Source organism: Equus asinus, chromosome 2 (assembly GCF_041296235.1).
Source record: "Equus asinus isolate D_3611 breed Donkey chromosome 2, EquAss-T2T_v2, whole genome shotgun sequence".
Lineage (NCBI taxonomy): Eukaryota > Metazoa > Chordata > Mammalia > Perissodactyla > Equidae > Equus > Equus asinus.
The window spans coordinates 17,902,936-17,930,560 of NC_091791.1; the positions used below are offsets into that span (position 1 = coordinate 17,902,936).

The window sequence follows — 27,625 nt, forward strand, 5'->3', positions numbered from 1 at the left end:
GTGTTTTCAGTTTTGTGTGTGTGTGTATGAACCAATTAACTTGAAAATAGGTGTGAATTCTCTCTTTAGGGAGGTCAACGTGAACACTTTTTCAAACAAGGAGTTCTGCGATTTTCAGGAATAGGTACGTATGTCATCCAAATACCTTTCAGGAAATTTTAAATGAATGCTTTTCATTAGTTCTAGGATTATACTCTTATTTTTATATGTATTTTTTCCCCATAAAAGTCTTTAATTCTTCTACGAACTTGTTATCTGAAAACTTTGTATCAAGGTTTACTTTCCTATAAGTCTTAACATTTTATTCATTCATTCATTCAAAGCCATTCATTTATTGAAAGTCAGCTGGGGTTTCAAGGTAGTAGGAGAGAGGTCAAAAGAGACGCGTTGGATGGGATTGGTGAGGCGGGCAGAGGTGGATCTTGTAGGGCTCTGTAGGTTTGATAGTAAAGAGTTTGCGTTTCATTGTCTGCTCAGTGGGAAGCCACGGATGGGTTTTTGGGGAGAAGATGATGTGATATGTTTAAAGAAGATACCACTGGAGTGTTGGAAATATAAGGCCATTGCTACAATCCAGAAAAGAGATGATGGTGGCTTGGATTAGGGAGTCGATAGTGCAGATGGAGACAAGAGGATGGATTGGGGATACATCTTGGGAGTAGCCATAGAAATGAAATTGAGAGAGATGAGAGAGGGGGAGAGAGAGAATCAAGCATTATTCCTAGGTTTCTGGTTCAGGTCGTGGGACAGATAGTGGTGCCCTTCACTGAAGTGAGGAAGACTAGAGAAGAGGAAACACCACAAGTTCCTTCTGGATATATGAAATCTAAGATGCTTGTAAGACGTCCAAATGGAGGTAGGAAATGGGCATCTGCGCCTGCCAGGGAGAGCCCAAAGGTGTGACTCAGGCTGGAGAGACAATTTTGGGCATTTACAGCCTATGGATGATACAGCGTGGGAATACTAAGGTCCCCTTGTGAGAGAGAGAGTGGAGGGAGGCGAGGAGAGAGCTCGAGGCCAGGCCCTGGCAGACACTGAGAGGTTGGATAGAGGAAGAGCGTCTTGGAGAGGAGACTCAGAAGAGGCAGACACAGAGTACAAGGCAAGCCAAGACTGTGTGCGTCACGGAAGCCAGGAAGCTAGAACGCCTTGAGAGGGAGGGAGGGAGTAAGGGCTTGACCAGGGCAATTTTAGTGGAATGACAGGGAGATAAAAGTAAAATTTGGCTTATGGTGGGTTAAGGAGCGAAAGGAAGGTGGATCCAGTGGGTGTGTGGACAGCTCCTTTGAGATGTGAGATGTGGACAATTCCTCCAAAGATGTGAGAAAGAGCAGAGAAATGGAGAAGTAGCTGGAGGTGGAGGTTCCCTTTAAGAGTGGAGCTATGAGAGTATTGTTCACTAATGAGGATGAATGAGAGGAGAGAGAGAGAGATTTCTGGCTCATTGCTTTTATTTTTTAAAATATGTATGAGGCAAGATTAGCAGTTGAGGGCTGGGATGTGGAGAGAGCAGATAGGAAAAGGTTTGGAATTATTATCTTGTTCAGTAGGAAAATACACTTACTGAGGAGAGAAGAAATTGGAATGTCAGGCTACGTTGAGGACCATTTGAGATAATTCATTTAAAATGAAATCAAATTATCCAATGATTGTGAGATGATGTCCAGTACTGCAAAACACAGGGTTAAATAATGGTGAATCTCAGATTCTTTCCCAATTCTCCTTCAGTTAACAAAGGAGAAAGCCTCAACATGGTGGGAGTACATCTATAGCTCTTCTCTAACTTCTGTTAATGTTCCTTTTTTTTTTTTTTTGGTGACAAAGATTGGCCCTGAGCTAATCTTCCTCTATTTTGTATGTGGGATGCCACCACAGCATGGCTTGACAAGTGGTGTGTATGTCTGTGCCCACGATCCAAACCCGTGAACCCCAGGCCTCTGAAGCAGAGCGTGTGAACCCAGTCACTACACCACTAGGCTGGCACCTATTAACGTTCCTTTTTAATCAAGAGAGAGCAGGCCTCAGACCTGGAGCTTTCCGTCTGAAATTACATCAAGCAGGAATGGAATAACACTGCTTGGCTTACATTGTCCTTAATTTATGATTGTTATAATTCTGTCAAGTGATACTGGTTTTCCATTTATGTTGGTGATATGCAATTTCCTTTTAAAATAGAATTATCTGAGTTTAAAAATTGAGGCAATATAAAGAAAAATCTGTGATAAATCATAGTCTAGGGACTATGGGACATGACCAAAACGGTGGCAGTGGCATAGGAAAGACTGAGAATTGGGAAACATTTGCTTTCCTTCATGTTGCCTGACCTGATTTTCATCAGTGTAACAGTGAACTTCATCCTCTCCTGTAAGTTAGTGTCAAAGAGATGAGTCTCAAAGTCCCTAAGGTGAGGTGGGCAGTGCTGTGGGATGGGAGCCACAGCATGGGAGTTGATAGCCCAGATGGGAGTTAATAGCCCAGCATCCCAAGAACCACCACATGGGCCAGCCTAAAGGCAAGTGCTCTTGAGTTAGCAGAGTGACAGAGAGACCCCAGGGCAGAAGAGCAGATGGTTGCATCGCATGACACTATGCTCTCCCATCTGATCTCTAAGGAGTCCTTGCTGTCATCGGCACCCACCTTCCCTCTGCAGCATTATTGTTCTGCTTCAGGACCGTTCTTGCAGCATATAGTGTTAGCCGCCTGCCCTGCTGTGCAAGAGAGAACACGAGAAAGTTGAGGACACATTCCCAGCCAGTCTAACTCCAGCATTGGCCCTTGTCCTTTGTGGGGGGCAGAGGCATGACCATTGGATGAATCAGAGATTCTGGGATTTTCACAGTCAGTGAAGCCTTAAAAGAACATGTCATTTCCTAAATTGAGAATATGCCTTTCTTGGTAGAAGGAGGGAAAAGTCCCTTTTCTTGGTTCTCTTCTGGATTTCCAGCCATGAACGTAGACCTGCTTCTAGCAGAATAGTATCTTGTAGGGTCACCAACTCTTCCTAATTTGCCTGGGACTGTCTTGTTTTTAAAACTGAAAATCCTACATCCTAGGAATCCCCTCAGCCTCCAACAAACTGAGACAGTAGGTAACCCTCTTCTTAGGTCCAGAGACAAGTATACACTTGCAGGGTGGTGTCTCTCTTGGACACTAAAGAATGTTTGCATGGTTGTGTCCAGAGAATTGTATTTTGACAAAGTCAAAGGGTGTTAAGTGATTTCCTCATTCAGATTTAGACCACAGTGAAAATATTAAAACTGTGCTGTTTTTGTTAGTACAGGTTATATAATGCATTAAGAGGAGGGTTTGTTGCACCAGCGGTGGCTTTAATTGGGCTGAGGCAGAAAAACCTGCAAGAACCATTCTTCAAGGCTGGTTATAAGACCTGCTGCGTTCGTAGTATATAGGCCCCAATCAGCTTCTTACAGGTGGCATTGATCCCATGGTGTGCCTGTCTGCAAAACACGCTATGCTTATTCCAAATATTTGGGATTGGCATTGTGTGTTAGCTAAAAGTAATGCTAGCTGCTATGGTAAACAACCCCAAAATGTATAATTGCTCAACACAATAAAAGTTAATTTCCCACTTACATAAAGTCCAAAACAGCTGTTCTTGATTCGTTGGGAATTCTCCTCCACGTGTGATTCAGGGACCCAGGCTCCTTCCATTTTGTGGTATATCCAACATACTGATTCTAAGGTTGTCATGATTATGTGCATCAAGCCAATGGAAGGGTAAAGAACATGGAATGACAGGCAGGGGAGGTTTGGAGGAGGGCAAGGTTCGATGTGGCACACATCATCCATTCACATTCCATTGGCTTGACCACAGGCACAGGCCACACCCAGCTGCAAGATGGTCTGGGAGATGTTGTGCGGCCAGTGCCCAGGAAGGAGAGGAAGTGGCTCCGGCAAAGCTGCAGTCTCTATCATGGATGAGTGTCTTGTGTCTTTCTCACTATAAACCAGAGGCAGATTTAATCCCGAACGCATGAAACCTGGGAGTGCAGACGCAGTGGTTTGAATTCTGTTTCTTTTCCTCTTTCTAAACATACTCCATCCTCACATCTAAGTTGTCACATTTTTTTTTTCTCTAAAACTATAGCTCATTTGGGTCAAATAAAAATAGAGAGTCTATTCCTTAATGTGCCATCTCACACTCTTTAGGAAAGGGAGTGAGGTCATAATTATAAACAAATGCACTTATGACATGTGAATGATCTTTCTGGTTGAACAGAGAGGAAAGTTCGCTTCCCCCTAAGGGAAACTTTGTAGGACTCATGGAGGTCTGTATTAGTTTCCTATTGCTGCGAAAAATTACCATAAACTTAGTGGCTCAAAACAACACTAATTTATTATCTTAGGGTACTGGAGGTCAGAAGTCCAAAATCAGTCTCAGTGGGCTAAAATCAAGGTGTAGGCAGAGCTGCATTCCTTCTGAAGGCTCTAGGGGAGAATTCTTTCCCCTGACTTTGCCAGCTTCCAGAGCCTGCCCACATTCCTTGGCTCATGGCCTCACTGATGCTGACCTCTGCTTCCATCAACATATCTCTGTCTCTCTTTGACTCTCCTGCCTCCCTTCCTGCCTCTCCTGGACACGTGTGATTACTTTGGGCCCACTTGGCTATTTCAGTATAACCTCTGCATCTCAAGATCCTTAACTTAGTCACACCTGCAGGTCCCTTTGCCAAGTAAGGTAATATATTCAAAGCTTCCAAGGATTAGGACGTGCACATCTTTGGGTGGGTGGGGAGCTGTTATTCAGCCTACCGTAAGAGCCTGTGCCTCTACTTTGAGGGGTAATCAGCAGGTCTAAGAGGAGGAGGAATACATTGAAGAGGAGGAATCGGCGTGGTTGTTATCACCGGCCTGACTGCAGTGGGACGGGGTAGGTCACAATCTCTGGGGCACTGGAGGGACTGAATCATCATGAATTTTAACAACCATGAAATAATGTCATCAGCACACAATAGAAGAGAAGACATGAAAACAAGGAAACACAAATAATAATTTGGGAACATCCTCATGGAAATTCATGAATATGTGGGTGGAAGCACGTCAGAGTCTCTGTGTAAAGATAAAAGGAGAGAAGAACAGAAATGTTTTCTGTGGGACTGTGTTATAGACAGACAGAAAAAGATTCCTGAAGCTGACCACAGAATTGGCGTGGGGCTGTGAGAATGAGCAGTGAGGGGACTTCGGCTCTCCACGTTATGCTAGGGGGTCTCAGAGCTAAAACAGAGTATCTGATAATTTTACTTTGCTGTCAGTTGAATCTTCCAGAGGTTCAAGAAAGCATTTGGGGGAACCAGCTGACACCCTCAGGATCCAGTTCTGGCTGATAAAGAGAAATTAGTTCTGTAGAAATGAAAGTCATCTTGGGAAAAAGAGACCATGAGGCGTCATGCGTGTATATAGATGATTTCGTATGGGGGTTGAGGGGAGAGTGGGAAGAATTATATTTGTTCCAGGTGCTACACTAGGTGCCTTCCTATGTTATCGTCTTTAAACAACGCAAAAATTCTATGAGGTAGGTAGTTGTATTAGTTATCTATTGCTGTGTAACAAATAACACCCAAATTTAGTGGCTTAAAGCAATAACAATCATTTATTATTATCATCCCTTAACAGTTCTGAAGGTTGACTGGTTTCATCTAGGGGTTCTGGCTTGGGTTATCTGCGTGAATGCGGGCAGACTGCAGCTGGGGCAGGAATGACCCTGAAGGCTTGTTTGCACACGTCTGGTGTCTAGGCTGGGAACACCCAAACACTGAGGAACAGGAAAAACTAGTACCCTCAAGGTAGCCAAACTTTTTACATGGTGGCTCTGGGCTCCAAAGTAGGGTTCCCAGAAACAACTGATGGCTTTTTAGTATAAGTATGTCCCGTGCAATATTAGGGATATACCTACACTAAAGAAATTCACATTTAACTTGCTGTCCTGTATTACTTGCTAATCTGGCAACCCTATTCGAAAGTCACGTGTCCTGAGAGGAGAGCCAGGCAGCAGGTATGTGGCTTCTTATGGCTCAGTCTCAGAAACTGCATAGCATCTTCTGCCTGCCCAGATAAAGGGGTGTCAACATCACATTGTAAGAAAATCATATGGGATGTGGCATACATATGTGTTTACCGGTGTGGCCATCTTTGAAAAATACAATCTTTAGAGCAGCCCTCTTTTGTACAGATTAGGAAACTTAGGTACAAGCAAATTCAGTGACTTGGTGAGGTGATATTTCCAATAAGTGGTAGAGCCAGGATTCTAATCTACAGCTGCTTGGACCCAACATCCATTTTTGAGCTCATGATAGCCAAGGCCGGGGAAAGTTTTGCCGTTAAAATACGCAATCTAGACTTCAGGGAAGCAGATTTCCCGAAGATCAGAGGAGAAATAGGCCAGAGGTCACGGTCAGAAACTTTCAAATGAATGTCCCAAGAGAGTTGGGACACTCTCGTAAATGTCCCTCTGAATCTGCGATTGCAAGTGATTCTGCTGCAGAAGGAAAGGGAAGGGAGCTAGTAAAACCAGAAGCTGCACAGGAAATTCTCAAGCTCTCAGACTTTCAAAGGGCAGGAACAAAAATGGGAAGGAAGAGTACTTAACCAAGGACAAATAGAAATCAGCGGCAGAGAATAGGAATACCAGCAGGAAGCGTTACGCCCCAAGTGATCTCAGGGAGAATGTTCTGGAAAACAAAGAAGGGCTCGACTTGCCGCTTCAGGTCAAAGGTGTAACATTTATGGGTCAGAAAAAGAAGGGACTCTTCCAAGACAATGACCTTGAAACTAAAACAGCCTCTGGAACACAGGAGATGATCGAAACATATTGGTTCAAAGCATGAATGCACAAGCAAATGTGTTTAGGGGGAAACTGAAGTTGTGCCAGGATCGGCCACAGTGAGAAAGCAGAGTCCTTCTAAATGGGGCTTTTGGGGCAGAAGATCTACAGCCAGGTGGGATGCTAAGAGGACCAAGGAAAGGAAAAGAAAAGAAAAGGAAAGAAAAGTCAAGATGAGCAACATCCATCTAATGTCCAGAAGGAGTAAATAATGACATTTAAAATGGGTTACTTGAGAGGAAGATAGACACGGATGTTAGCTCAGGGCCAGTCTTCCTCAGCAAAAAGAAGAGGATTGGCGGCAGATGTTAGCTCAGGGCTAATCTTCCTCAAAAAAAAAAAAAAAAAAAAGGGTTACTTGGCAAAAATTAGGACCACTAATGCATTGCAGAATTGGCAAAAGAATTTTTGACTCAGAAGTATCTTTGGTTTGAAATAAACTGTAAGATTTAAAGATCTTCTTTAAAGATTTACAGAAGATTTAAAGATCTTCTAATTCTGTATTTTCTTGTGAGAAAAAAACCCGTTAGCTCAACTGCTTGCTAGGGAGGTAGTTCCAAACTTTAACTTTTACTCAGATCCCTTAGGTTTGAGTGTAATTTACTAACAAACGACATTGTCTTGTAACTATTTCAATATTTTGTCCTAGGAAAAGCAGGGGACTTCTTTTGGTGAATTGAATAGTATGACACAATAGAGGGTTTGTTTTTGGTTTGGTTGTGCTTTTAAAATTTGTTTGCTGAAAGTAATTTCAACTAGTGTAATCAATAAAATGCTTTGTCTGTTATAGACTTTAAGAATCAATGCTATCACTTTCTCATTAAGCCCTTGTGGGATTTGCATTCAAAATACCTGTAGTTGAAATCATGTTAGCTTATTTTGGTATTCAGAAATCTGTTGCTAGATACCAAAAATAAAAGACATCAAATACATTTATTCAATCGTTAGTTTTTGGAATTCCTACCATGGGCACTTCATGCTCTAGGCACAGGAGATAGAGCAATGAATAGAATAGGCCCTAGTGAACAAGTAATCAATAAATAAAAAATATAACTTCCGAGAGTAATGCATGTCATTAGAAAAATGAAACAGGTGAGGGCATATGGAGTGACTGCAGAAGCTGCCGTTTTAGCTCATTAGATAAGATTTTTATAAGGTGGTGACATAAGAACACAGATTAAATGATGAGGAGCCAGCCATTGTGCATATAATAAGTATAATAGAATATATTATCCCTCTATTAAATCCTATAAAAGTGTATTTATTTATTTAGTTAGTTAACTTGTTACTTAGGGATTTGGCTTTGCAGAACTGTGGGAGCCGGTTAACCAGAAGCCATGGGGCTGTTGTTTCTGCCCCTCGTGCTCCTTCCTGAAGTCGGCAGAACAGGCAGTTGGGAATGTGAGGTGGGTGTGAAGGGAGGAGCAGAGGGATAAGCTGGGAGCTGTAGGATGAGCTGGAACCTGATTGGTTTCTCAATGCCTTCAAGCCTCCAGCCTCGGTGCCCTTTATCATGGGGCCACGTGTGCACCTGGCCAGGAACTGGACTTGCTGGAGGAAGACATCCTGTGGGAACTGAAGGAGCTATGGCTCAGTTGCTGTCCAACAAAAGGAGCCATCAGTCAGATAAACATCAATGTGAACGAGCTGGAACAGCACCTGGTGCCCTCCGCTGACCTTTCTAGCAAAAAAAAAAATCAACGCTCTGGCTTCATTTCTGCCTTCCAAATCTCACGCACAGTTGTGGGCCATCCTAACCTGGAACTATGCATGGAGGGGAATTCTAAGACAGGGAGCTCCAGCTTAGCTGAGTTGACCCAATACAAGCCCGCCCTAGCTTGTCCTAGGAACAGCCAGATGAGCAGGATGGTTCACTTCCCGCGTCTTTGCTCATGCCTTGCCTCCTCCGTGTGGACCTGTTTAATACTGCAGTCTGCTATTGCTGGCCCAGACTCAACACTTCCAATTCCTCTCCAGTTTCTCTTTATTTCCCATAGCACTCATCACCTTCTTGTATACTATCTTATTAATGATGTCTTGTTTATTGCTTGCTGTTTGTTTCTCATCAGTAGAATGGAAGCCCCACAAGAGCAGAGCTATTTTTCCATTTCATTCCATGATGTGTCCCAAACACCCTGAATTGCCCTATCAGAGAGTGGGCCCTTAATACATATTATTGAAGGAAAGAGAACAACTGGGAGAGTGTCAGAGATGAGTCTGGAAAAGTCATCAGTGCCCAGGACAAGTAGCATGGATTGTATTTTAAATGTGGTGAGAAGCCTCGGGGAGGTTTTCAGCAGAGGAGCCATGTGTTCTGTTTGACATTTTTAAAGATCACTCTGGCCGTGTGTGTGTGAAGAGGTGGGCGTGAGGGATATGGGAGAGAGGTAAGCCTGGAAGCAGGAAGACCAGGTATGAAGTGGTTGCAGCTGTGCAGTCGGGCTGAGAGTGGCTTGGGCTATGGTGGCTGCAGAGAAGTGGAGGCAAGTGGTTCAGATTCAAGATATATTTTGATGGAGGAGCTGCCAGCACTTGCCAATGGGTTGGATGTGGGAGATGTGCGGAGCTCAGGTTTTCATCCTGTGCTATTGAGTGAAATGGCGGGCCCATAGCAGAGAGGAAGACTGGGAGGGGAGCAGGTTTGAGGACAGAAACCAAGATTTTCATTTATTCATTCAGCAAGCATTTACTGAGCTCCTGCAATGTGCTGGGCATTGTGCCAAGTCTTACGGAGACAACAGTGAACAAACTGGACTGCAATCCTGGCCCTCAGGGAGCTTACATTCTAGTGGGAGGAAAACAATAAACAGGGAAGTCCAGTAAGACATCGTATGTTAAGAAGTGATAGGAGGTAAGGGATAAGGGAGGGAGCAGGGAGTGTGATTGTAATTTAAAATAAGGTGGTCAAGGGAGGCCTCTTTAACGAGGAACCTCTGGTGATGACTTGGAAAAGGTGAGAGAGGAAGCCATGAGGACAGCCGGTGAAAGAACTTTCCAAGCAGATGGGATGGCGAGTTCTCTTAAGGTGGAGCCTGTTGCCACATTTCAGAAACAGCAAAGAGACCAGCATGTAGTGGGGAGAGCAGTGAGAGAGGAGGACAGAGAACTGATGGGTTGGGGATGCAGATCAGAGCATTTTATAGATTTATATTTGGCATGAGATGACAAGCCATTGGAAGCAGAGGAGTGACATGAGCCAACTTAACCCTTTGCAAGGATTGAGACGCCCCTTGGACATCCTAGGAGAGACGTCAAGGAGGGAGTTGGATATGAGTCTGGAACTCAGGGGAGAAATCACTACCTTCAGAGCCCAGCGATCTCTCTCCCATGTGTATACTGTGTTTGGAGAAGCGAATCAAGCCCAATTAGTTGGTCAGTGGGTTCCCTACTGGTCACTGCAACCTCTTTTCTCATTCTCCTCAGCAGACCTGGCACAAAGCATCTCAGAAGGGTCTTGTGGCTGGGAGAAGAAATGGAACACAGCCACACCGGAGCACCACCGCTCCACCTCTCCAGGACAGGAGGCGTTTTGTAGTCAGTGGAAGACATGAATGTCCCTCATTACTCTTTTTGTATGTGTGAGGGTGATTTTGGGGGAAAATACACAACCCAGGAGACATCCAGACAGGGAGGCTGTTCTCACTGGCGACATTTGTGCCGCATTCTTCCTTGCTCCTGGTGTGCATTGCAACACTCAGACGGGTGGCTCTGGGAGCCAAGTGGCTGATTGGAATCCCCAGGAGGCAGCAAATACAAATTAATCTTCAGGCCCACCAGTTCCCCTGAAACATACCACTTGTTAAACTATGACTTCCAAGCCAAGAGCAGCAATTTTCCACAGTTCAAGTCTGGAAAAGGCTATGAAACCACATGGGTCAGGAGACCAAAGATGGTTTATTGCTATTTTGAATGGAGCACCAGAAGGACAACTCCAAAATTCCAGATGTGCAGCAGCTGGATAAAGTGGTGTCCACAAATATGTGTCGCAGCTTTAGAAAGGCAACTGCTGGAGGCTTTTAAAAACAGACCATTGACTTCCTTCTCTTTTCTTTCCTTTTTTTTAAAAAAAAAAAAAAAGCTTATCTGAACCTCTGGACTTACTTGTTTGGAAAGAAATAAAGAGGAAAAAAAAAAAACCAAAGAAACCCTGGCACTCATTATTTTGTTTTCTCAATTTTCTTGTCAACTGACTCATGATAAAAAAATGTCAATTTCAATCAATTTCAATTCTGCAGAACAGAAAAATAGAGAATTTATAGGCGACTATTGGAAACAAAGGAATCATCTGGTTTTTTTAAGTGCAATTTTTCTCTGAAATAGTTCTCTCCAAGTACTAAGATCACTTATTTTTCCTCACTGCACCACTGTGAATATTCCTGTTTTTCCCTACAGCCACAGAGCCCAACTCAAGTGGGTTTCTTTGAAAAGTTCCCTCCTCCCTGGGGTGGGTGGGGTTCCGGACCAGAAGGCCTGTGGGGTAATCGGGACATCTGGCTCTTATGTGGGGGGGCTTTGTTATCATGGGAAGCAGCCTGGGTGGCTGGTGGAGGTCATCCAACCCTGGCTATTTTGGTTCATTTGTCATTTTATAATGACGGTTTTCACTTTCGTCCAGGAATCTCCAGGGAGGTTTTACAACGTTGTGACTATAACTCAGTCATGTGCTGGTAGCTTCCACACACTAAAGATTTGCTCGCCCAAAAGCCAGAGAGGGCTCCGTCAGTGGGGCAAAGTCCTATGTAACCCGGTGGCAGCAACCTGTTGTCTCTAAGTCTTCTAGACTTTGGGGTCCCTCCTTCCTTTCAGTAGGATGCTAATTGGCTCCTGGGCCCAAACCCACACTCACTAAGGTTTCCGCAGGTCCCTGATGGAGCTTTGCGTCCTGCTCACTAGGTCATGACTCAGCAACTTCCCTGATTTGGAGTGTCCTCACTCAACAGCTTGCCTGCCTGGACCCTTCTCTTCTCTCTCATCCACCCAAATGTCGAACGCGGCTCCCCTTCCACAAGACACCCTATCACAAGACTGTGGCAGTTAGCTGACTTTCTGCAGGCTCAAGAGTAATGGGTGGAGTCCCAACAGATTATTACTCAGTCCTGAACTAAACCTGACTCTCCATTTCAGGCCCTCCGTCTCCAGCTCTGCTCTTGGGTCCTCTCTTATTCCCCAGAACTGGACTTATCACTCCCAGCTTCTCTCCCATTTCTCCCTCCCCGAGGCCATCCTATCCCTCTTGCCAGGCTGCCCTGAAATCTGCACAGTCCATCCACTATATTTTGCCTCAGTGCTTGCTAAGCTCACCCTTCCCAGGCAGACTGTGCCCAGGGGGCCTCTACTTTCTCCATCAAATGGCCAATCAAACCCATGAGGATATTTCATCTTCATGGATGTAAGAAAGAGGCAACAGTCTACAGCAGAGGGGAATTATGTCACTCTCCTATGAGGCCATGATCAATAATCTGGGTGTTGGCTTTACTTCTCACTAAACTCAGATTACTCTATTCCAGTCTAAGACCACACAGGCTCTTTGTTGCACCGTGATTTAGGTTCATATACACATCAAGTGCCTATTATGTGTCAGACCTTCTAATGGGCACTACAGAGACAAGAAAGGAAAAGAGAGGCGTGTTCCCTCAACTCATGCAGCTGATGAAGAAAGCCATGTGAGGATGGCAGAGAACCCAGATGCGTTTAGGTCCCTCATCCCAGCCACACTCCATTTTACCTCTGGAAATTCAAGTTGGACCAAGAGGTTAGGCTTAGAGAAGAACTGATGCCCTACAAGCTTGGAGACCACAGAGCTCAGAACATCCTTGAGGACTCCGGGGTCCCAGAAGCCAAAGTCAAGTCTCAGAGTTATCACCTAATGTTTACTCTAGCTCTGGCTCTGGCTCTGGCCAGGGGCTGGTGGCCAGAGCTGGGGATCTACATACTCAGGTGATGGCTGGAGAAGGGGTGAGAGAGGACCTAGGGCCCAGAGGGAGGTCAAGGCTGGGGCCACAGAATGCCTACAGAAGCAGCAGATGCCAGTTTCTGTTTTGTGACCAAGTCTCTGGTCACAGTGTGATTCCCCAGAATTAAGTGCATGGGGAGCCACAAAAGCCATAGATGGTGTGATTGTGGCTCTCAGCAGTTGTGTTCTGATTACCGTGCTCAAGCAGAGAGGCTGAGAACATGTTCTAAGAAGAATGATCCCATAGTGCCAGCTAAGTGCCAAGAGCAGAGAAGCAGGTCAAGATGGCCTCAGGGAGGAGAACCAGGCTCTTTCCTGACTCCCATGGAATTGGCTGCACAGGAAACCACTGGACTTTATTCTACATTTTAAAATTCGAAATGTCTTACTTTCATTTATTCTAGAACCCTCTTCTGTGATTTCTGTTCTATTTTAAAAAGGCATGAAAATAAAATCACTAGTTAGTGACAAAGAAGCCACTTGAAGCTTCAGTTCTGACCAACATGTGGTCTAGACTAGAACTTCTCAAACTTTGACATTCACATATATCCCCTGGGGATCTTATGAAAATGCAAAGTCTGATTCAGTGGGCCAGAGTGGAACCTGAGATTCTGCATTACCGACAAGCTCCTGGGTGATGCTGAAGCTGCTGGCCTGTGGACTGCTCTTCAAGTGGCAAGCTTCGATGATCTAACAGGCTCTACTAAAACCCTGTTCACAGTTCTGAGTCATGATGAAAGGGACAAGGACAACTGGAGCACCCAAGAGGCCTATGTCAGTGACCAAGAGAGAAACAGTGTTTCTTTCTCCTCTCCTCTTCCCAGGGCTGGAGTTTATACGCCTGTAACTGGATTTCCCATAACTGCTGATGTTCATTCTCTCCCTTGGCAGATACCCTGGTCTGCTAGAATATTTTCATCCTTCAAGGATGCAAGACCTTTAAGACCTTTCCAGTTAGTGAGAAGAGCAGCTCTGACTCCCAAGATAGGATCTGACTTATTCTTGAACCTAATTTCTATAGCCTTGGCTTGAGGAGGAATTACTCTTCTCATATTGTAGAATGGTAGATATGCTTTACGGAGGGCCTGCTCGTTACTTTGTTTATTCTTCACAACAAATCTGCAAGGAGTTTTTCCTATTCCCATTTACAGATGAGGAGACTGAGGCTTGGAGAGAAATCAGGGAATACGTCCAAGATCATGCAGCTGACACCACAGATTATTCAGAGCTCTGATTATTCAGAGCTGACACCACAGACTGTGTTCCTGCCACCACATCTCACTGTCTTTAAATTATGTATTTGAAAAGCTCCGGGCTTTCCTGGATTTCAGACACCCTGAAATCCATTATTTGTGACTCTGCTACCAAATGGTGTGACCTTAAATAACTATAGACGAGAGATGGGGAAGAGCCATTAATTACCAGGCAAAATTTATTACATAAACCAGTGGATTTGCCCTAATGAATTCTTTGAATTTCAGGAGTAAAGAGATAAAACAAAATATGTAAGCTTCCAGGAAAAATACTACAAATGAATACATATGAGTGTGACTTCGGATTTCTCTTCTATTACCCAAAACAAAAAAAGCAAAGGAAGACCACCTACATGATTTTTAGGGGAAATATTTATGAACCAATAATTGTACAGTCAGCCAAATTAATGTTCACAAAGACATTATCAGATATTCTGGACCTCAACCTAAAACCTGTCTGAAAAAATTACCTAAAGAGTACCAGTCAATTGGCAGACGAAGCAAAATAAATAACTTAAGAATGGGGTGGACACAGTTTAAGTGTGTGGGTGTTTACGTAACCAGTTAAATACGAATGCGTCTAAATGATTATTGCTAACGTGGTTATAAAACAAGGTAAATATCAAAATAATTATTAAAAAAGAAGATACGTATTATTAGTAATAATAATTTAAGCCTAAAATTCCATATTAAATAAACCAAAGCTGGGAATGGTTGAAAGAAGTAGAAAATAACTAATAATGTATTAATATTACGTCTTACATAAAAGAAAAGCAATAGTTACTATTGCATTCTTGCTACTGATAATTAGAAAAAAATGAATTTGAATTAATGCTAACCCGTAGCATTGTAAAAAGAGAGGATGCATTGCATTTCCCCCCAAATTATTAGAAAGGAAAAAATAAAAAAGCTCAAAAAATACACCTCAAAGTGTACACAGTTGCCCCTAAATAGTGGGATTATGTGTGATTTTATTGTCTTCTTTCAATTTTTTTTGTTTCCCAAATTTTCTATAATAAACATGAATTATTTTATATTATACAAATGCAAGCTACAAAATTATAGGAAAGATTTGCTTCCTTTTTAAGAAACTACAGATACATCCAGTAAACCAGCTTGACACAGTTCATCACGTCAAATAGCCATGCTAACTGGATTTTTCTCTTTTTAATCACTTGTTGTCACAGTATGAAATTTATCTGTTTCAAAGTGTCAAATGTGGGAATGAATAATTGATATGTCTTGAACCTTTTAAGAGTATATCACATGACTTTTGTTTTTGTGAATAGCATCAGATGAAGGGAAAACGCAATTACCTTACACTGAGAGTGTGCTCACTCAGCCACCTGGACAGAACCTTCTCCTTTCAACACTTCATTTTTAGCTCATTGAAAGTAATAATTTTTGTCATCACTACTATCACCATCACCATCACCAACATCATCACCATCATCATCATCATCACCCTCATTTCTGACTTTTATTGAGCACCTACCATGTGCCGGGCTGGATACCTGATATCTTACACACACGATCTCATGTTAATTCTCACTACAACTCTATGGGATAAGAATCTTGTCCCCTTCTTATAGCTGAGGAGACAGGCTCAGAGAGGTTAAATTTCTTGCCTGATCATTGATGACCCAGCAAGAATTGTAGTGATTTTTAAAAATTATAAATATTTTATTTTACTAATAAAACAGAAACTACAGATTTGGGAGATTATAGGAAAGGAAGACTATGTCTAATTCCACTGTCCTCACACAGCCATATAACACAGCAACTATTTATATTACTGTGATTCATTCATCCATCCAGTAGGATATTCAACAAATGCATGGTACCCCATTGGTGGGAGGCACAGCCCTAGTAATTAGGAGGTCTGCAAAGACCAAAAAGGCAAGTTCCCTGGGCAGATTTAGGAGAGAGCATAAGACAAGGATAACTAAAATGCAAGTCCAAATGTGGCAAATGTGCTAACAAAGACAAACGCACAAGGCCGTGAGAGTTCCAAAAAGAAACTACCAGTTGGGGTTGAGTCCAGCTGAGGGGGTCTTCGCAGAAGAGACCGTGTTTATTCCCTGAACTGAGTAGTGACTCAGTACGTTCCCGTGGAGGGAGGGGCAGGGCTAGGGAGTTCCTAAGGCATGCAAAAGGACTTGTAAGGAATCCAATCTGGCTGGAGCAGGAGCAGGGGGTAGCCGAGTGTGGGGAGCAGGGAATGACCGACTGCGGAGGGGGCCCTAAGTGATCCACTAGAAGTGTGAAGTCTTATTTCAATGGTGCCAGAGACAGGTTGTGGAGGAGGACATGACCACAGCTGTGCTTCAGGGAGAGTAACCTACCCATGTTAAGGTGGCGGGATTGGATAAAATGGAGAGTGAGGAATGAGTCGAGAGACTTCAACAGGTTCAGCCCTGGTGACTGAATGAATGGAGAGGCGCTGAAGGAGAGAGACCAGTCCTACATCCCAACCCTGGTGACAAAGCCCGCACAATGACCTGGATAGCCTGCCACTCTAGGCTTCTATTACTTTCTGATCTCATTTCTTTCTTCTCTCCCCTTGCTTACTCAGCTTCAGCCATTGTGGTTTCTTTGAACTTCAAATACTGGACATACTCAGCCATGAGGTCTTTATTGGCTTGTAAGTGCCTCACCAGATATTTGCATGGTTCGCTATCTCTCCTCCTTTAGGTCTTTGTCTCAGTGCCACCTTCTTGTTGAGGCCCACGTAACCACCCCTCTCTCACACTCCACATTCCTCTTATCTTGCTATATTTTTCTCTATAGTGAATACTACTTCCCAACCTACTGTATATTTTATTTAATTATTATGTTTTTCTGCTCAACTGTCCTCAGTAGAATGTCAGCGCCTTGAAGACAAAAATTTTTTTTTACTTTATTGAAGTCATAATAGTTTATAACATTGTGAAGTTTCAATTGTACATTATTATTTGTCAGTCATCATATATATGCGCCCCTTTACCCCTTTGCCCACCCCCAACCCCCTTTCCCTGGTAACCACTAATCTGTTCTCTTTGTCCATGTGTTAGTTTACCTTCCACTTATGAGTGAAATAAGCTGTTTGTCTTTCTCTCTCTGGCTTATTTTGCTTAACATAATACCCCCAAGGTCCATATGTGTTGTTGCAAATGGGACGATTTTATCTTTTTTCATGTTTGAGTAGTATTCCATTGTGTATATACACCACATCTTCTTTACCCAGTCATCCATCAGTGGGCACTTGGGTTGCTTCCACGTCTTGGCTATTGTGAATAATGCTGCAGTGAACATAGGGGTGCATAAGTCTCTTTGAATTATTGATTTCAAGTTCTTTGTATAAATCCCCAGCAGTAGGATAGCTGGGTCATATGGTATGTCTATTTTTAATTTTTTGAGAAATCTACATACTGTTTTCCCCAGTGGCTGCACTGGTTTGCATTCCCACCAGCAGTGTATGAGTGTCCCCTTTTCTCCACATCCTCTCCAACATTTGTTATTTCTTGTCTTGGTGATTACAGCCATTCTAATGGGTGTAAGGTAATATCTTAGTGTAGTTTTGATTTGCATTTCCCAGATAGTGATGTTGAACATCTTTTCATGTGCCTATTGGCCACCTGTCTATCTTCTTTGTAAAAATGTCTGTTCATACCCTCTGCCTGTTTTTTGATCAGGTTTTTGTTTTTCTGTTGTTGAGTGTGTGAGTTCTTTATATATTTTGGAGATTAACCCCTTGTCAGATATATGATTTGCAAATATTTTCTCACAATAAGTGGGTTGTCTTTTTGTTTTGTTCCTGGTTTCCTTTGGCTTACAGAAGCTCGTTAGTCTGATGAAGTCCCATTTGGTTACTTTTGTTTGTTTGTTTCCCTTGCCTGACTAGATACGTTGTATGAAAAGATCCTTCTAAGACAAGTGTCAAAGAGTGTACTGCCTATATTTCTTCCAGGAGTTTCATGGTTTCACGTCCATGAAGACAGAGATTTTTGTCTGGCTTGTCCACTGCTGTGTCTCCACAGCCAGCCCCTAATAAGTGCCCATTAAATATTTGTTCAGTGATGATGCTGATGTGAACAAAACCTGGGATGCCAGGGAAGAAAGCGGGCATGGGTAGGAGGAGAAGACAGAGTTGGTCTAGAACATTTGGTCTTTGGTGCTGAGTGTTGCTAGGTGGAGATGTCCTTTAGACAACTGGGAATGTGTGACTGGAACCGAGGAACCAGGTCCAGCCTGGGAGCCTAGGTTTGGGAGCTGTTAAGAGAAAGAGAGAAAGGAAGACAACTTATGCTTCGAGGGCAGCAAGGGCAGTGTGAATGCACCATCGGAGGGACAGAGAGGTATGGGAATGTCAGGTTTTGTAAATCAAGGAAGGAGAAAGTTTCAAGGAGGAGGTAACGAAATGTGCTTCTTGTGGCAGAGATTCAAAGAGAATTCAGAGGAGGCTTGGGTGTGAGAAGACGCCTTTGGCTTAGATGATTAGGGGGGGTCATTGCTGTCTTTTCCGTGAGGAGTTTCAGTTGAGTGGCAGAGGGAGAGACCAGACCTGCACTGTCCGTTATCATGGCCACATGTGACTGTCGAGCGCTTGAAACGTGGCAAGCTAGAGTTGAGATGAGCTCCAAGTGCAAAACACACACTGAACTGTGAAGATTTAGATAAGTCAGGGAAAAAAAGAATGCAATGTGTTCTATTAAAAATCTGTATATCGATCATGTGATGAAATGATATTTCCATTTCAAATATGTTATGCGAAGTTAGGCTATAGTAGATGAAGTTGGGCTTTATTACGTTAAATAACATGTTATTAAATGAGTTTCAACTATTTTTTTGGTTTTTTACTTTTTTAATATGGTTACTAGATATGTTCAAATTACACGTATGGCTCACATCCTAATTCTTTTGGACGCAGCTGGGCTAGTCTGCCAGGAGGTAAAATTCAGCAGTATGTATAAACTTGTTTTCCTTTTCTTTTTCTTTCTTTCTTTCTTTTTTTCCTCTCTTTTTAGAAATAAATGCCTTTTAGCAGTTATGTATTCTAAACGGACACCTGAGTAGTTGATCTTCCATTCTCAATAAAAATAGCTGCTTTTTCTAATATCACATCATCAAATTGCCTTAGCATTAAGTTGCCTGGAACTATATTATAGTCAGTGATACATAGTCCATTAGCTGTACTGAGCTCTTAGCCTCCCTGGGAGAAAAAGAAATGACATAAATGAGGTTTATTCTGCACTAAGCAGCAAATAAGTGAAGGGCTTTGAAGAAACCACCTACGAGAAGCACTGGAATTGTAATTACCCAACCGTCCAATTTGGCGAACAGAGGTTTTCTTACAATGTAACCATCTCCAAGATAATGGTCCCTCCAGGTGGGAAGTAGCAAGAGAGGTAGCAAGACTGTGGGTTGCATGGGTCCAAGACAAAGACATTATTGATTTGGACCTCGAACCTCTGCTTAAGAAGGAAATTCCCAATGTTCATCTTGGCTGGGGTCAGGAATTGTTCTTGGACGCTGTGAGGTCAGCCTTTAGCCTTTATGTATCTGCTCTTAGTGGAATGAATATGCTTACTTCTCAGAAAAATACAAGGACACAATAAAATAAGTAGATTCTACTCCCCTCTGGTTTCTATGAAAAAATAAAATTCAGTATTAAAATTGAGTGCTTGGTTGCTGTGTGGACATTCTTCCTGGAAGAGACGGAGAACTTTGGAGCTGGAAAGGACCCATGAGGCAATCACTTGGATAGATGAGGAAATGGACTCAGAGAGCCCCTATGGCCCATGATGGCTCACCTCGTCTGTCAGCAGCACAGCCAAAAGAAGACTACCTAACCATCCTGCCATCTATTCCTTAGGGCTTGCCTCTCCATTCTATGTCCTCTACCTCTCCTTCCCCAGAAATTCTGTAGGTACCAGAGCCACTAAGAAGCTCCTGGGCCTCAGTGCACCGCTCTCAACCAGAGAGGTCTTTTTATTCAAGTTAATGAAAGGAAAGTGGTTCTTTCCTCAAATACTTATTTAGGGACTTGGAGTTTAAGTGGACGCCTGTGGTAGCAATTAACATTTTCTAATCAAGGAGCAGCAAAAATAAAGCCAAGATTAATTGTTGCAGTCTTAGGTTTGCAAGACTTTAATCTTGGATGAAGGACAATGAAGGAATTATAGAAGGTCTCCATGTAATAATCTCTTTTCTAAAAAGGAAGAAGCTGTTTTGCATCCAGAACCTTAACTCAGAGGTGAGACGTACCTCAATATTGACAATGTCACATTCCAAGTGAGCCAGAGTAGATGCTAGAGCATCTGATGGGTGGCACCTAATTTGCATACAGAACCCTAGCTAAGCAAGAGGCTGCGGATGTCGATTTTCATTTTGCAGCTTTTACAGCACAGGGAGGCATCCTAGAAGGGGTCAGAATGGGCTCTGAGAGCCGGTTCACCGTGACCCCCCACAGATGGGCGCATAGACCAACTCCAGCAGCAAGGGTGAGGCCTTTGATTTGGCCATAAGGGGAAGAGAAGCTCTGTTTCCTGCTGGATGTGAATGTGAGAAGAGGTGGGTTTGGAGCTGCTGGAAGCCAACTTGACGTCATATAAGGTCTGAGAACGAAGGCTGTGCATAGTGGAGAACAGAGCCAATTTGAGAGATCTAGAAGGACCCAGTCTTGATGATGCTGCTTGAAGTCTGGAGAGGGGAGGTGACTTATGCAAGGTCACATAACATGAGAGGCAGAGCTGGATCTCGAACACCAGCTATCTGACACCCAGTGCAGGCTTTTTCCCATCATGAGGTCCTTGGCCTCCACTTAGAACCTGTCATCCCTCCCTCAGCCCAGCAGCACTCCTACCAGCAGCTGGCAGGGTTTCACAGCTCCTGTTAATTAAAGGAGCTGATTGGTCTGACCCCTCCGAGCAAGCAGAGCTGCCTGTAGAGGGGCCTTAGCAGGAAAGCACTCAACACATTTTCGTGGTAGACCTAGTGGAGCCTGACGTGTATGAATAACTCATAACTGGAGCCTGGCTAGTGAGGAGCTCAGAGCTGGCTTTGAAAACACCCTAGGGGTTCTCTCCGAGTGGCACGCTGAAATGTGGCCACACCGGTTCAGGCTATTTTAAGCTTCAGAAGCGAAGGGAGGCGAGATGGGGTGAGCCAGAGGGCTCTGAGGGCGAGATGAGTTCCAGACCAGCTTTCTCTGTGCCTCCAAGGTCACCTTGGGCCCTTACCCTGTCACCTGTGACCTTGCTTTCCTCTTCCCTCTCCTGTCTGGAAGGATGGGAAGGAAGGACCCTTCTGACCTTAGGGGGAGCAAGCTGAGAAGGAGCGGGAGCAGCGGGTGGGAGCGCCTGGTGCAGTGAGCCTCAGTCAGACAGTGAGATGGGCAAAGGTCTTGTCTGCCAGATCCTGAGTGCTTCCCCTTACATTTGTTTGTTTACGTGATTTTATTTAATCCTCACAACAACCCTTTGAGGTCCCTACAATCATTATCTCCATTTGTCACAGAAGAAACCAAGGCTCAGGGAAAGTAAGTACCTTGTCCAAGGGCCCAAGGAGACACAGCGGAGCTGGGATTTGAAACCAGGTGGGTCTGCATTCCTAACTACCGTGCTGCGTGGCCTCAAAACCCAACAATAATCAGAACTACCCTTTACTACACAGACGTTACTTTCTATTCCTCCTAACAGCTCCCATTTTTCAGATGGGAAAACTGAAGCTTGAAGAACTTAACAAATCTGCCCGAGGACATGCAAGGACATGTAGTCATTGCCAGCAGTGCCCAGACGGAACCCAGACCCTCTCCCTCCACGGCCCGGATTCCTGCCTTTATACTGAGCGCAGATTTTAGTTCTCTGAAACCATACCACAGGCTCTCGTGGGACACCTACTCCAATCCCTCCTCATTTTACACTGAGAAAACTGAGGCTCTCAAAGCTTGGGTGACTTGCTCAAGGTCACATAGCTAATGGCTGCATGGGCCGGAATCCAGATTCTGGACTCTTCAGCTGTGTGTAAGCAAACTCTTATTTCCTGACTCACATCATAATCTCAGGGATGTTTTATCTTCCATTCTAGCTAATCTTCACTGGGCAGGGACTTCTACCACTTTGGCTTTAGGTTTCTCTATCAGTTCACCTTACCCTCTGTCGTAGTTAATGAGCTGTAACTGCACAAAGAGGAGACTGAGTCAGGGTTTCTGTAATTGCGAGGGACACTTTGATAAGGAGACCGCTTTTCAAAACACAAACCCTCCTGCAATTCGGTGTTGACACCCACAATCTTTTGCCACTGTGGTCCTGAGCACAGCTACACTAAAACTCGACAAAATTCCTCTAGGTACCTCTTTGTATTTTCCTTACAAACACTTGTTGGAAGGGGAGAGGGCGCCTGGGAGGGTAAGAAGTGGGAGAGACAAAAAGCCTAGAATCTAGGAACCAAAAGGCATTTGATGTGATTTGGCTTTTCTTGAGTATTTTAGATGATCTAGGTTTTTAAAAAAATTTTAATTTTTAATTGTGGTAAAGTAGATGATACAGTTCTAAATAATATAAGTATGGCAGAAAGCCACATTTTAATTCCTTGACTGACTCCTCCTTTTATGAAATTAACAAATATTTGCCAAACATCTCCCCTGTTCTGGGCACTACAGGAGCCAGGTGCTGAGGATCCAGAAATGAGTCAAACAGGGTCCCTGCTTTCCAGAGCCCACAGTCTAGTGAGAGAGGCAAATGTGGGGTGCACAGCCCCAAAACTGTGTGTACAGTGCTGTGACGTGGACAGGATCAGCGTCAGGACAAGGTGGGTGGCCATCAGCGATTCCGTGGGTGGGGAAGTGTAGCATGCTTGAGCTTCACAGAGGCCTGGGAGGCTGCACAGGTGGGAGGTGGGGCATTTCCAGCAAAGGTAATGGCTTGTATAAAGGCCTGTAGGTGGAATGAGCGACCTGGGGTAGTGGCAGTGGGGAGAGCTGTTTGGGAGGGAGAGATGAAGTTAAAGACCTTGGCGGGTTTGGTTTTGAAGAGCCCTGCATGTTATGGAAAGGAATTTAAATTGTCTCCTGGAAGCAACGAAGAGCTATTGAAGAGATTGAGCAGGAATGTGACATGAAGGGGTTTCTATTTTAGAAAGTCACTCTGGCTGCCGTTGGAGGATGGACTGGATGATTAGTAAGACCAGCAGTGGGGAAGCCATTTAGGGGAGGATGTCAATGACCAGAAAGAGGAGTGAAATGACACCAAGCATCTGCACTAAGGCCCAGAAAGAAGAGATAGAGAAGAGAGGATGCATGAACTGAGATATTTAAGACGAAAATAAAGGAGTCAAGAATGGGTGCTAAGCTTTTTAACTGGGTGTTTTGGTGGCTGATATGCTAAAAAAAAGGGAAGGTCTTTTAAGAAACTAAAAAAATATATGCTATAAGTTATTGGTGTACAGGAAGTTAGGAAAATAAAGAACAAAAAATACCCAGTAATCCCGTCATTATAGCACAACCAGTGTGCATATTTTGATTTATTTCCTTCCAGTATTTGCCCCTAGTTTGTAACCCAAAGTCAGTTTCTTAGGTGACATTTCTTCTTGAGTGTTGGGTGGTTAATGGGAAACACTGTATTCTTCCTCAAGCCTGTGAAAGACTCACTTTTAGACCCACTGCTTGAGGCTCCACCCTCATTTCTTATTTTGAAGAAGGCCAAATTTCTTGCCTATCTACGAGCCAGTCACTTTGATCCAGGACTTGATCGTGAACGTTTCATAGTTTCATTTGTTCCATAGCTTGGTGCATCCAATTATTTGTTCCCTTCTACCTCCCCACCGGCTATAAAAATTATCAAGATGATGGAATACCTCATGCCTTTGTGTCCTGGAAAATTCAGCTTGGGATGCCAAGAAATGACAGTGTTCAAATTAATCCTTGCTGGAGCCTGTGCGGCCCACTAGTTGAAGAAGTTGGTGGGGAGAGCATAGATTTTTCATTTAGCACTCTGGTGTTTTCACTGCCGGGATATCATCTGAGCACAGTTCAGCTTCTAGCCTTGCTCCACAGGGAGTGTCCAGCCTGGAAAATAAGAAGTAATTGATGAGAAGCCTGCATTAAAGTCATCCTGGCTCTAGCTGTCTCTCATGGATCAGAACAATTTACTATTGGCAAGCTCCATGTTTTGCATAGGCATGGAGAGAAAGTTGCAGCCTTCTTTGGGGAAGGTACTATGCAGAATGTTAGTAGTGTTGGCTTTGAATGGAAGGCCTCAAGGGGACAACCAGACAGTGGCCTTATTCTGTGTTATCAGTTTGGAGGGTGATCTTGGGCAAAGTAGACCTTTGACGGAGAGAGGCGAGTGTGGAAGGAGAGCCAAATCAGTTTGCTAACCTGGAGCGTAGCTGTGGTTTCAATGGAGCGTTGGCGAATACGAGGCCACTGGATTCGTTCGTTGGATTCTCCGTGTCCTCCATGGCCACCAGGGGCCTTCCTTCTCCTGGGCAGCCTCTGGGAGGAGATGCAATGGTCAATGAATCCAGGGCAGGAGGGAGATTAAAAGTGGGAGAGGGATAGTGTAGAACTGGGAACGTGCTGATGACCCAAAGCAAGAGTTGGAACCCTTGTTATCTCTCACATACCCTTGTGCAGGGAGGGCAGGATGGCATCCAACAGCATGTTCTCTGGGGCTTTGCCCAGGCTAATTTTACATGACAATGGCTGCTCTATGCTCTTTCATGGAGCATTGGAATGACTTTGCAGGCCCCGTGTGGCCTGGCAGTCAGAGTTGGAAAAGATTCCCTCTTGGACTTCCGGCCCAGCTCAGTAGCAGGCAAGGGACACAGGCTGTGAATTACCCAGGAGGCCAGATGAATATTTCCCTTGGCTTCTCCCACTGTTCTTACAGAAGGGGGCCTTTACCGGTCACAGCAGGGGTTGTCCAGGGCACCAGGGGTCACTGTCCCTCACCACAGGGCTCTTTCATGCAGGCTGAAATGAAAGTTGGACTTTTCACTCCATATGGGTCATTGCGAGATTTTGCAAGACAGCATTTCAGAGTGTTTGCATGGCTTCCGGAGAGCCTTGCCCTTCACAGTCTGTCCACGTGAAAATGCCCAGTGCTGCCGGAGAGGGAAAGACGCCTGGGAGCCATGCAAGGTTGGGCGGGGCTAGCAATAGTGGGAGCTTAGTGGTCAGCTGAGTTGCAAGCTGGTTTTGAAATTTACTGGTCTCTTTAAAAACAGATAAAGAAAAACCAAATGACTTACTATTTTTTGGAAAGGAAATCACTGATAAAGGAATTGTGACATAAACAAAGAAAAATGTAGGCACTCTGTTCTTTTGCGAGCAATAAAGGCAGCAAACAGGGAAATGCCAGAAGCTGTGACCCATAGTGAGCACTCTTTTCTCATATCTCATTTCCATTTGCATACAAAGGGGAGATTCTTGTTTGCAAGTCGCCTTCGGAAAAAGATATAACTCAGTGAAGGAAATGAGCTGTAATTATTATTATTATTATTATTTTAGTTTGTTCTTTCAATCAAACTAGCTCTTTCAATCAAAATGACCCTTAAGTAGAGTATCCTACTGCAGCTTAATCTCTTATGTCAACATGCGGCCGGAGAGCCTGCCCAGGCCCCACATTCACACCTAGGGCATAGGCACCTGGCTAAGAATCCATGTGGAAGTCAATCTCTGTTAATCCCATGGGACCCACTCACAGGGCTCCTAGGCTTCCTTTGTTTAAGTGTGTGGTTCCTGAAGGCACAGACAGACCAAGTAGAACTTTCTCGATTCTTTAGGTAGCAAGTGACAAAAAGCAAATTTAAACTAATTTATGATCACACAAAAAGGGTAGGAAGGGGGGCTTGATATTGATATTAGGTCACGTAGCTAGGAAGTGGCAACTTCCCCACTCCCCACCCCCAAATTTTTGTTCCAGAAGAAAGGGGAAGAGGAACGATAGGGCAGAGATAACAGATGTTCACAATCTCTGCCCTAGCACCCAATGAGGACAATAGCATCAGCTTCCTACATACCCCCACCCCAAGATGCTACTGTTTATCTGTTGTCACTGGGCCATCACCCACTCAGCTCTTCTTTGATTTCAACTCATTTTTTCCCCATTTTGGGCACATGGCATACATCCCAGTGAAAATCCTGGTCTTCCTGATGCATATTCTAAGAAGGCCAATGTCCGTAAAATAGTTTTGGACTTGTAATAACTCAGGAGTAGATGGATAGGATCCTGCAGTATTAAAATCTTGCATCAGGGCTGAAGTTGGTGCAGCAAACAGATGCAACTAAAAGTTCGTTCCTTTCCATCTCAGTAAATCGCCTGTTACCAAGATTCCAAGGAGTGGGGTTTTGACTAGAGTCAATTTGCATTGCTTCCAATCATCTAAAACCCCAATAATTATTGACTTCTTCCTGTGCTGATCTAGGTAAGGAATAGAAGAGGAGACTGTTTTGATTTGACTCTTGATTGCATGGAACAGAGACCTACCTAGGTGAGCTCAGATACAGATTCCTACAGTACAATTTCATGGCGATCCAAGAAAAGGGCTGCATGAACACTGGGCGTCACAGAGAATGGAGGTGGGAAATGACTCTAGATTCATGCTAGGCATGTCAATAGTAGGTTTCTTCCTCTTCATACCACTCACTAGAAATGTGTGTGTTTACTGAGTTCTATATCCTGCTAGGCTACAAGAAAGGTGTTCACCTGGTTCACAGCTATGTTCCCAACAAGCACCCCAGAGTGTGTTCCTTGTATTTTTGTTCAATGAGTTAATGGATCTTCACCTTGTGCTCTACCATTTCAATGACCAGTTAACTCTGTGTGTCTGCTTTTATCAAGTCTGTTCTCACCTAGTTCCTCTTCTTACCCACTTTTTTCTCCCATAAACTCTGGATTGCACCTGATGCATCATGGTCTTTTCAACCTCTTCTCCATTATGATCTTTCGTCAGTTAGCTTCCACTAACTGACCAATTCTATCCTAATTTATTAGTTCAAATTCTTGAGATGGAGGGGGAGAGATAGAAAGAGAGAGAGAAAACCAATTGCCAGATCATCTATTTGTACCAGGTCATAGGTCATGAGTCAACCAGAAGATTGACTGTCCTTGAGCCTGATGCCCCCTTTGGCTATCAGCTGAAGTGGAGGACAGAGGTCAGTGTCAACTGGTTCAAAACATAGGTTCCTATGCAGAAGGGTCTGTTTCTCAAAGAATGGAGTATGAGTGTGCCATGCAATGTTTGATCTCTCTTGTAAAATAAGACATAGTCTCTAAAGAACTCACTATAGCTTGAGAGATAAGACTTGTAGGGGAGGGGCAGGCCCCGTGGCTGAGTGGTTAAATTCGCACACTCCACTGTAGTGGCCCAGGGTTTCGCTGGTTTGGATCCTGGGTGTGGACATGGCACCGCTCATCAAGTCACACTAAGGTGGCATCCCACATGCCACAATTAGAAGGAACCACAACTCAAAATACACAACTATGTACTGGGGTGCTTTGGGGAGAAAAAAGGAAAAATAAAATCTTAAAAAAAAAAAAACAAGACTTGTAGGGGAGAAAGAACATTTCCACTACCCACTCTAGGTCCTTTTGGCTG

The 27,625-nt window shown here is 43.9% G+C and overlaps 1 long non-coding RNA gene across 3 annotated transcripts in view; it reads left to right on the top strand.

The window, feature by feature from the left end:
* The window catches only part of LOC139040032 (uncharacterized), a 127,587-nt gene that overhangs the window by 36,228 nt on the left and 63,734 nt on the right, over positions 1–27,625 (top strand). The window contains exon 3 of one of the 3 annotated variants that reach the window (XR_011493723.1): positions 10,265–10,983. The exons of the other annotated variants lie outside the window; for them this stretch is intronic. This is a non-coding gene — a long non-coding RNA (uncharacterized lncRNA). Of the gene's footprint in view, positions 1–10,264; positions 10,984–27,625 lie in introns of those variants that run through there. 3 annotated transcript variants of the gene reach the window in all.